This window comes from Rhipicephalus sanguineus, chromosome 11, assembly GCF_013339695.2.
Source record: "Rhipicephalus sanguineus isolate Rsan-2018 chromosome 11, BIME_Rsan_1.4, whole genome shotgun sequence".
NCBI classification, from domain to species: Eukaryota; Metazoa; Arthropoda; class Arachnida; order Ixodida; family Ixodidae; genus Rhipicephalus; species Rhipicephalus sanguineus.
Window position 1 is genome coordinate 23,018,547 of NC_051186.1, and position 8,686 is coordinate 23,027,232.

Here is an 8,686-nt window from a genome sequence, read left to right on the forward strand (position 1 = left end):
TTCTTGGAGCTTTTATTCTGCGTTCGTGTCATCTTCCACAGCGTGAATAAAGTAGGAAGCAGCGTACCTCCCATGTTTGCACGTTGCTTATTTGCTTCGCACATGCTTAAAGAGCGCATTGCATGTGTGCTTAAGTTCTAACGACAAGAAATGGCGCCTGGTCACGCAAAAATAATGATACTTCAGTTTTATTCAATGGTCACAATAACGCATTTTTTTCACACCCTACACAATTAGCAACAAATGTAAGTACAAAAAGTGCGTACACTACGTGCACTATGTTCTGCCTTATGTTCCGAGGAATTAACCTTACACGTAAGTATCAAGATATGCGAATTGTAGCGCGACAGATAACTTAGCGATCTGCACACCGATAGCAGGAAATATAGTAGGCACCGCGTGTTCACGAAGGAAACCGGGCAGCAGGAATACTTATCCATGAAAATCCAGCAAGAACACTACTCCGAACGCGCTGGCCCGGTGTCTTATCTAGAAGAGAGGGCTCGCCAGGCGTACGCGTGTTACTTTAGCATCCCTGGAACATCCCTGGAGTACCGAGGAAAGCGTTCGGCGTGAAATGTCAGCCGCGTCGTGCCGTTGCCCGTTGAACACCGCAGCCAACACGACAAACGATGAAAGGCACCTCGCAACTCCGCGCACAGAAAAAATCAAATTTTCACCACAATAATTCAGAGAACGCAAGCAAGTGCAAAACACTAGAAAACATGAGGGGGCGTGTCGTCGCAGACGAACTTTACGAGCGCGCCTTTCCGTGCACCGCAAGGGCTGCACTGAATAACAATGACGTGCGCCTCTGTTCAGGGGGCGCTAAGAAAAAGGTTTTTCGTAATGATTAAACACTGTCATACATTCTTGGCACATTGCACATACACAATATTATTAGGGAACTAAGTGTCATTTTTAAAACATAAAGATTGATTTGCCCTTGAATAAAACTTGGTTTTTCGCTATTAGTGTTTGTTCCCTCCAAACATAGTCGCGCTTCAATCGCAGCACCCCTAACTCCCCTTGCTGGTGTCCTTGGCAATGGGTTCTGAGCCGCTTTTCGCCTGAAGCTTCGCGACCTATTTGGATCGACCTTGCTCTTTATTTAGCCGAACTTGTGGCCGGAAAACTGAAAGTCAAACTACAGCAATACACTGAGAGCGGCGAACAGAGCGTTGACTGTCGATCAAGTGACAAGCAGTCAAGCGCGTCGGCTTTTATACAGGCGCTATCGAACTTTCCAGCGATATCGCTGGCGGCGGCGTTCTCTCGACAAAACTGGAACATTCGCGTGCGGCGCGCAATCTTAACGGATTGTTCCAAAACAATCGCGAAGCTTTGTACATATCGCGGCGAGGCCTGCGCAGCGCGTTGCCCACAGTCTTTGTGGGTGAAGCTTCGACTCATGAAAAATAAGACGCGCGGCAATGCCCCACCTCTGAAAAAGCATCGTCCCGATGCTTAAAAACAGAACATGAATACATGCAATACTAAAGAAAACTAATAAAGCAAGCAAGCATTAGAGTCCTCAGGTGCCTTAACGAGCATATATTATGGTTTAAGGCGCACCACATGCACGACCTCCGGTCGAGCTCGGCGCCTCTGAGAGTTCGTGATGCCGTCGGCGACAACCTCGTAGTCGAGTGCGCCGAGGCGTCGAAGTACCCTGTACCGTCCGAAGTATCGTCGAAGAAGCTTCTCGCTCAGTCCGCGTCGTCGTATTGGCGTCCAGACCCAGACACGGTCGCCGGGCTGGTACTCCACGAAGCGTCGTCGAAGATTGTAGTGACGGCTGTCGGTGTGCTTCTGGGTCGTGATGCGCAGGCGGGCGAGCTGTCGAGCTTCTTCGGCACGTTGTAAGTAAGCGGCGGCTTCGAGATTTTCTTCGTCGGTGACGTTGGGTAGCATGGCGTCGAGCGTCGTCGCCGGGCTCCTTCCGTAGACCAACTTGTACGGCGTCATCTGCGTCATTTCTTGGACGGCCGTGTTGTTAGCGAAGGTCACGTACGGAAGGACGGTGTCCCACGTCTTGTGCTCAACGTCGACGTACATGGCCAGCATGTCGGCGATGGTCTTATTTAGACGCTCGGTGAGGCCATTGGTCTGCGGCTGGTAGGCGGTGGTGCGGCGGTGGCTCGTCTCGCTGTATTTGAAGATCGCCTTAGTTAGGTCCGCATTAAAGGCGGTACCTCTTTCTGTGATGAGGACCTCAGGGGCGCCATGACGCAAGACGATGTTCTCCACGAAGAACTTGGCTACCTCGGCGGCACTGCCTTTGGGCAAGGCCTTTGTCTCGGCGTAGCGGGTGAGGTAGTCAGTTGCTACGACGATCCACTTGTTGCCGGAAGTCGACGTCGGGAACGGCCCCAGTAGGTCCATCCCGATTTGCTGGAACGGCCGGTGAGGTGGTTCGATTGGCTGCAGAAGTCCCGCTGGCCTAGTCGGTGGTGTCTTCCGTCGCTGGCAGTCTCAGCAAGTCTTAACGTAGTGAGCGACGTCGGCTGCAAGGCGTGGCCAGTAGTATTTTTCCTGTATTCTGGCGAGCGTGCGGGAAACACCGGGGTGTCCAGCCGTCGGGTCGTCGTGTAGGGCCTGGAGGACTTCTGGTCGCAATGATGAGGGCACGACAAGACGGCAGTAGGTTCGAAGTGGCGAGAAGTTTTTCTTCAGGAGAACGCCGTTCCGTAAGAAAAACGACGGCAGTCCTCGCTTGAATACCTTCGGAACAACGGCGGTCTTGCGCTCGAGGTACTCCATAAGGCCCCCCAGTTCTGCTTCGGCTCGTTGCCTTTCGGCGAAGTCGTCGGCACTTTTAGTTCCGAGGATCGTCGTCGGCGTCTTGCGGCGGCGCGTCGACGGGGGCACGAGACAGGCAGTCGGCGTCAGAGTGTTTTCGTCCGGACTTGTACACGACGGTAACGTCGAATTCTTGAAGCTTCAGACTCCATCGTGCGAGACGACCTGAAGGGTCCTTCAAGTTAGCTAGCCAACATAAGGCGTGATGGTCACTCACAACTTTGAAGGGTCTGCCATAGAGGCAGGGGTGAAACGTTGACGTAGCCCAGATGATGGCAAGGCATTCCTTTTCTGTTGTGGAATAGTTGGCTTCTGCCTTGGATAGTCACCGGCTAGCATAACTGAGAACCATTTCAAGCCCGTCAGTCTTTTGCACAAGGAAGGCACCGAGTCCTACGCTGCTTGCGTCGGTGTGTATTTCCGTATCGGCACAATCGTCGAAATGCGCAAGTATGGGTGGTGTCTGCAGGCGTCGTTTAAGTTCTTGAAAAGCTTGCACTTGCGCCGTTTCCCACCTGAATTCCACGTTAGTCTTCGTGAGAAGCGTCAGCAGTTCGGCTATCCGTGAAAAGTTTTTGACGAAGCGTCTGTAATAGGCGCATAAGCCGAGAAATCGGCGCACGGCCTTCTTGTCGGTGGGTGGCGCGAAGTCGGCGATGGCAGCTGTTTTCCGCGGGTCTGGGCGCACTACAGACTTGCTGATCACATGACCCAGAAACAAGAACTCGTCGTATGAGAATCGGCACTTTTCTGGCTTCAGGGTCAGTCCAGAAGTCTTGATTGCTTGAAGTACTGCCTCAAGCCGCCGGAGATTCTCGTCGAAGGTCGAGGAAAACACGACGACCTCGTCCAAATACACAAGGCACGTCTGCCACTTCAATCCGGCCAGCACGGTGTCCATGACGCGCTGGAACGTCGCAGGTGCCGAGCAAAGACCGAAAGGCATGACCATGAACTCAAAGAGGCCGTTGGGTGTAAAAGCGGTCTTTGCTCGGTCTCTTTCGTCTACTTCGATCTGCCAATAGCCGGCCTTGAGGTCCATCGACGAAAAGTACGTCGCGTTGTGAAGTCGACTCAGGGTGTCGTCTATCCGTGGGAGGGGGTACAGTCCTTCTTCGTGATTTTGTTCAGGCCGATAATCAACGCAGAAGCGCAGTGTCCCGTCCCTCTTCTTCACTAACACCACGGGTGACGCCCACGGACTCTTGGACGGCTGGATGATGTTGCTGCGTAGCATCTCGTCGACTTTTCGTTATCGCGTCACGCTCTCGAGTCGAAACTCTGTAGGGGCTCTGACGGAGTGGTCGAGAATTTTCTTCTGTTATAATGCGGTGCTTAGCAAGGGGCGTTTGTCGGACCCGCGATGACGACGAGAAACAGTCCTTGTATGCAGGAGCAGGGTTTTGAGCTGGTCTTGCTCGACCTTCGGAAGGCTCGGGTGGACGTCAAAATCCGGTTCGGGACCTCTATTCGTCGAAGCAGGTTCGGCAGCATCAAAGGGGGCGAAAGCATCGCCGGCGGCTACACATTCGTCGATGTAGGCAACCGTCGTACCAATGTTGAGGTGCCTATATTCATGGCTGAAGTTTGTCAGCACTACCTTTGCTTTACCGTCACGCAACTCGGCTATGCCTCGTGCGACGCAAATTTGACGGTTCAGGAGTAGGTACTGATCGCCCTCGATGACGCCTTCAAGGTTCGCAGGTCTTTCGGAGCCGACGGAAATAATGACGCTGGAGCGCGGCGGAACGGTCACCTGCTCTTCTATCACATTCAATGCATGGTTCCCTGGCGTCACGTGGGGCGGGAGCGCTTTGTCTGAGGTTAGTGTTATCGACTCAGACCTAAGGTCGATGACGGCGCCGTGGTCACTTAGGAAGTCCATTCCGAGTATCACATCCCTGGAGCAGTTTTGTAGGATTACAAAGCTCGCAGGATAAGTCCGGTTATTGATGGTGACTCTCGCCGTGCAGACACCAATCGGCGTTATCAGATGGCCTCCAGCGGTCCGGATCTCGGGGCCTTCCCAAGCAGTCCTAACTTTCTTCAACTTTGCTGCGAACGGCTCACTGATGACGGAATAGTCGGCTCCAGTATCGACGAGAGCGGTGACGTTGTGGCCGTCGATCAGAACGTCGAGGTCGCTAGTCCGCTGTCTTGCGTTGCGGTTACGTCGCGGCGTCGGGTCACGGCTACGTCGGTTTTCATCGCAACTTCCGCGTTGCGTCGTCAGATCTGCTTCCGGTCGCAAAGTTTCATCTTCAGGACGTCGTTCGGCGTGCGGCGGGGGCTCGGAACTTCGTCGCGGCGTCTTCGTCGACGGCGGAGGATCTTCAGCATTTCGTCGTTCAGCAAGCGCACCTTCATCGGTTGCTGCCCTTAGTTTTCCGGATACGGGCTAGGCGGCCGGCCCCGGTTTGGGCCAGTGTACTGCCGGCGGTGCGGTGACATGCAGCGGCCGGGCGACGGCCAGCGGGAAGGTCGTCGTTCTTGCCACTGTGTTCCGGTGAGGCACACTCTAAGAAAATATAGAGTAAAAAGGGCGTCTTTTTGTCCCACAACAATAATCGTCATTTATTTTGCCTTCCTTTCCTTGCACTATCGCCGCGCGCCCGGCACTTTCTGGTCACGAACGACGTGCGCGCTATCAGCGTGACATAGCATTCTTGGCAGGAAAGTGGCCAGCGCCGAGTTTTGAAGAAAGGAAACGCAAGCAAGCCAGATGACGATTATTGTTGTGGGACAAAAAGACGCCCTTTTTACTCGATCTTTTCTTAGAATGTAGTCGTCGATGTCGAGAGGCCGTTCGCCTGGCTGCTGGCGCGGCGCGTTGACGGCGAATCCGCGTAGCCCCATCTGTCGGTACTGGCAGCGGCGTTACGTGTGGCCGGCCTCCCCGCAGTGGTAGCAGAGCGGGCGGTTGTCTGGGGCGCGCCAAACGTCGGTCTTCCTCAGGGTGTAGCGCTCGCCGACAGGTGGACGGTAGGGCGTCGGTGGCGGCGGCGTCGTCTGGCGATGGTACTGCGGCGGTCTGGCGTCTTGGCGTGGGCGTGGAGGATGAGCATGACGGTGGGCTGCAGCAGCATAGCTCATAGCTTGCGGCTGCGGTTCTGCTAGCTGAGGCGTGCCGAGTGAATGCTAGATCTCCTGGCGCACGACGTCGGCGATGGAATCTACTTGAGGTTGCGACGAAGGTAGAATTTTTCGCAGCTCCTCTTGCACGATTGCTCGAATCGTCTCACGCAGGTCGGCGGATCCTAGTGCTTGAACGTCGGCGTAGCTTGTGGTCGAGAAGCTGCGGTTGTATTGCCGCGTTCGCATCTCAAGCGTTTTCTCAATTCTCGAAGCCTCCGAAGCAAATTCAGCGACCGTCTTCGGCGGGTTCCTTATCAATCCAGCGAAGAGTTCCTGTTTGACACCCCGCATGAGGCACCTCACTTTCTTCCCTTCGGGCATACTTGGGTCGGCGTGTCGAAACAGGCGATTCATCTCTTCCGTGTAGATAGCAATTTTTCATTGGGCAGCTGCACACGGGTCTCCAGCATAGCCGCGGCCCGTTCCTTGCGGACCACGCTCGTGAACGTGCTTAGGAACGTCGTCCGAAAGAGATCCCATGTTTGTAGGGCGGATTCTCGGTTCTCGAACCACGTCCTCGCGGCGTCTTCTAGGTAGACGTATACGTGGCGCAGCTTGTCCTCGCAGTTCCAGTTATTAAATGTGGAGACCCTTTCGAAGGTCTCGAGCCAAGTCTCGGGGTCTTCACATGGCGAAGCACGGACGGTCCGCGGCTCCCTGGGTGGCTGCATCACGATCGCCGTAGGGGACACTGCGGCAGTCATCGTCCCTGTTGTCTTTGTTGCCGTGGCTTTGGGCTTGTCCGGTAGGAGCCCGTATTCTGGTGGGAGACCTTCCTGTCTCCGGCTGGATCGCTGGTCAGCGGTGGCACCGGAGTCCCCTTGACGGTGTGGGCTTGGCTCACGGTTGGAGGGGGTTGTTCGGTACATGGACGGGGAAGCACCTCCACCGTGGACGAAGACAGCAGTCGGCGTTTTCAACATGAAACTGCTTATTTGGCCGAACTTGTGGCCGGGAAACGGAAAGTTATTTACAGCAATACACACGGTATGCACTGATAGCGGCGGACAGAGCGTCGACCGTCGATCAACTGACAAGCGGTGAAGCGCGTCGGCATTTATGCATGTGCCATCTGATATTCCAGCGTTATCGCTGGTTGTCGCGCAAGTTCTAGAATAAGCTCGAGTGTTCCCGTCTTTTACACAATCTTAACAAAACGATCTACAATAATCGCGAAGCATCTCGAACACTTAAGCGCGGTTTGTGCTGAGCGTTGCTGCCAGTTTTTGTGTGCGAAAAATAGAGCAAAAGTGATAATAAGAAACGCACGTGGCAATATCGTGAACTTGCGATGGAAGTTGACGACGACGGTGAGTAACCTATCAAAATCTTATTGTTTACTTTTTGCAACGGAAGTTCGTAACGTGAATCCCTATATTTCGTAAATGCACCGATGCGAAAAGCATGTGCTTGATGCGACCATGCGCCTGTCGCCTTTTAACGTGTGATGAGGCGTTCTCTTTTTCGTTTCCAGTGCCCTTGCCTTTGAGCACGCTTCTTAACCATGTTTGGGACGGTGTCAAGTGTCTCGTTGAAGGCGATGAGGTCGTTGCAGCGGGCCACATTTTTGAATGTAGTGCCTTCGCGTCCACGTGTTGCTCTGACGGTCCAGTGCACATTATCGCATTCGTGCTGCAATCGTCCAGGCTTACGAAGGATCCACACCGAGGCTACCTGAAGTTGACCGGTGATGCGAACATAGCAGAATTGACTTGAGCATTCTTGAAACAGCGTGACGCGGACGAAGAGGATAGAAGCACAGCGCTTATATTCTCTTCGTCCGCGTCACGCTGTTTCAAGAATGTTCAAGTACTGTTACCAACTAGCCCAGCTTTCAATCCTTCTACAGCAGAACTGAACTTCACGTGCCCTGCAGGGAAAGCAGTGCCATTTTTAACGCGATCAGGGCCGATGCGGTTCTGCTACACGGTCACTCTTAACAGTGATCAGACCCAATCGGAATCCCGACGTTCGCGGTATACGCATCCCGGTCTGGCTGACGTCTGTGCCAAACTCGATCCGGATAACTTTGGACCTTGCAGCAGCGACCATTGTTGATCTATATCGAGAACTCCTATCCGTATCGGCCATGATCGCAATCAAAAGTGCCCGTATAATCCACAAGTTGTTCGGATGTAGCTGGTCGCGGCACGTATCGCGATTTATTTACGTCATGCTAAGCTGATTTTCCGATTCGGGCTCTGCTAACCATAGAGTTTCATATAGATACACTAGAGGGAACTCTGGCGCTAGTGTCTATGGGAGCTGCAACGCATGGCGCTTCAGCCAGCATGGGAATGATGGGTAGTACACGGATTTGTCTAAACTTCGTTCTTTTGGCTCCGTTTGGCTCCGCGTCGCCTGCATCCGCTTTGTCGCAAAACTAAGTTCAACAAAAGTCAGCAGTTCCACTTGACCACTTTAACTTCTTTAGGCTCACCAATTCAAATCACGAAGTTTACAAAGATCCATTCTTTTATCCGAAAGAAAACCAAAACACAGCTATAAACAAAGCCACAAGTCCGTTCGAAGCCCGCAAGCACGAAGACTAGGCAAATCCGTGTACTACCCATCATTCCCATGGAGGCTGAACGATCGCAGCGCCAGAATCCCCTCTAGTTAATTTTAGGAAACTCTATGCTGCTAACCCCTTACTTCACATTGTTAAGGCGATAGCCTGAGATGCCTCATCAAACTCGAAAATTGACTGTCGGTGGCGTCAACACGATAGATGCGAAAAATAATCAAC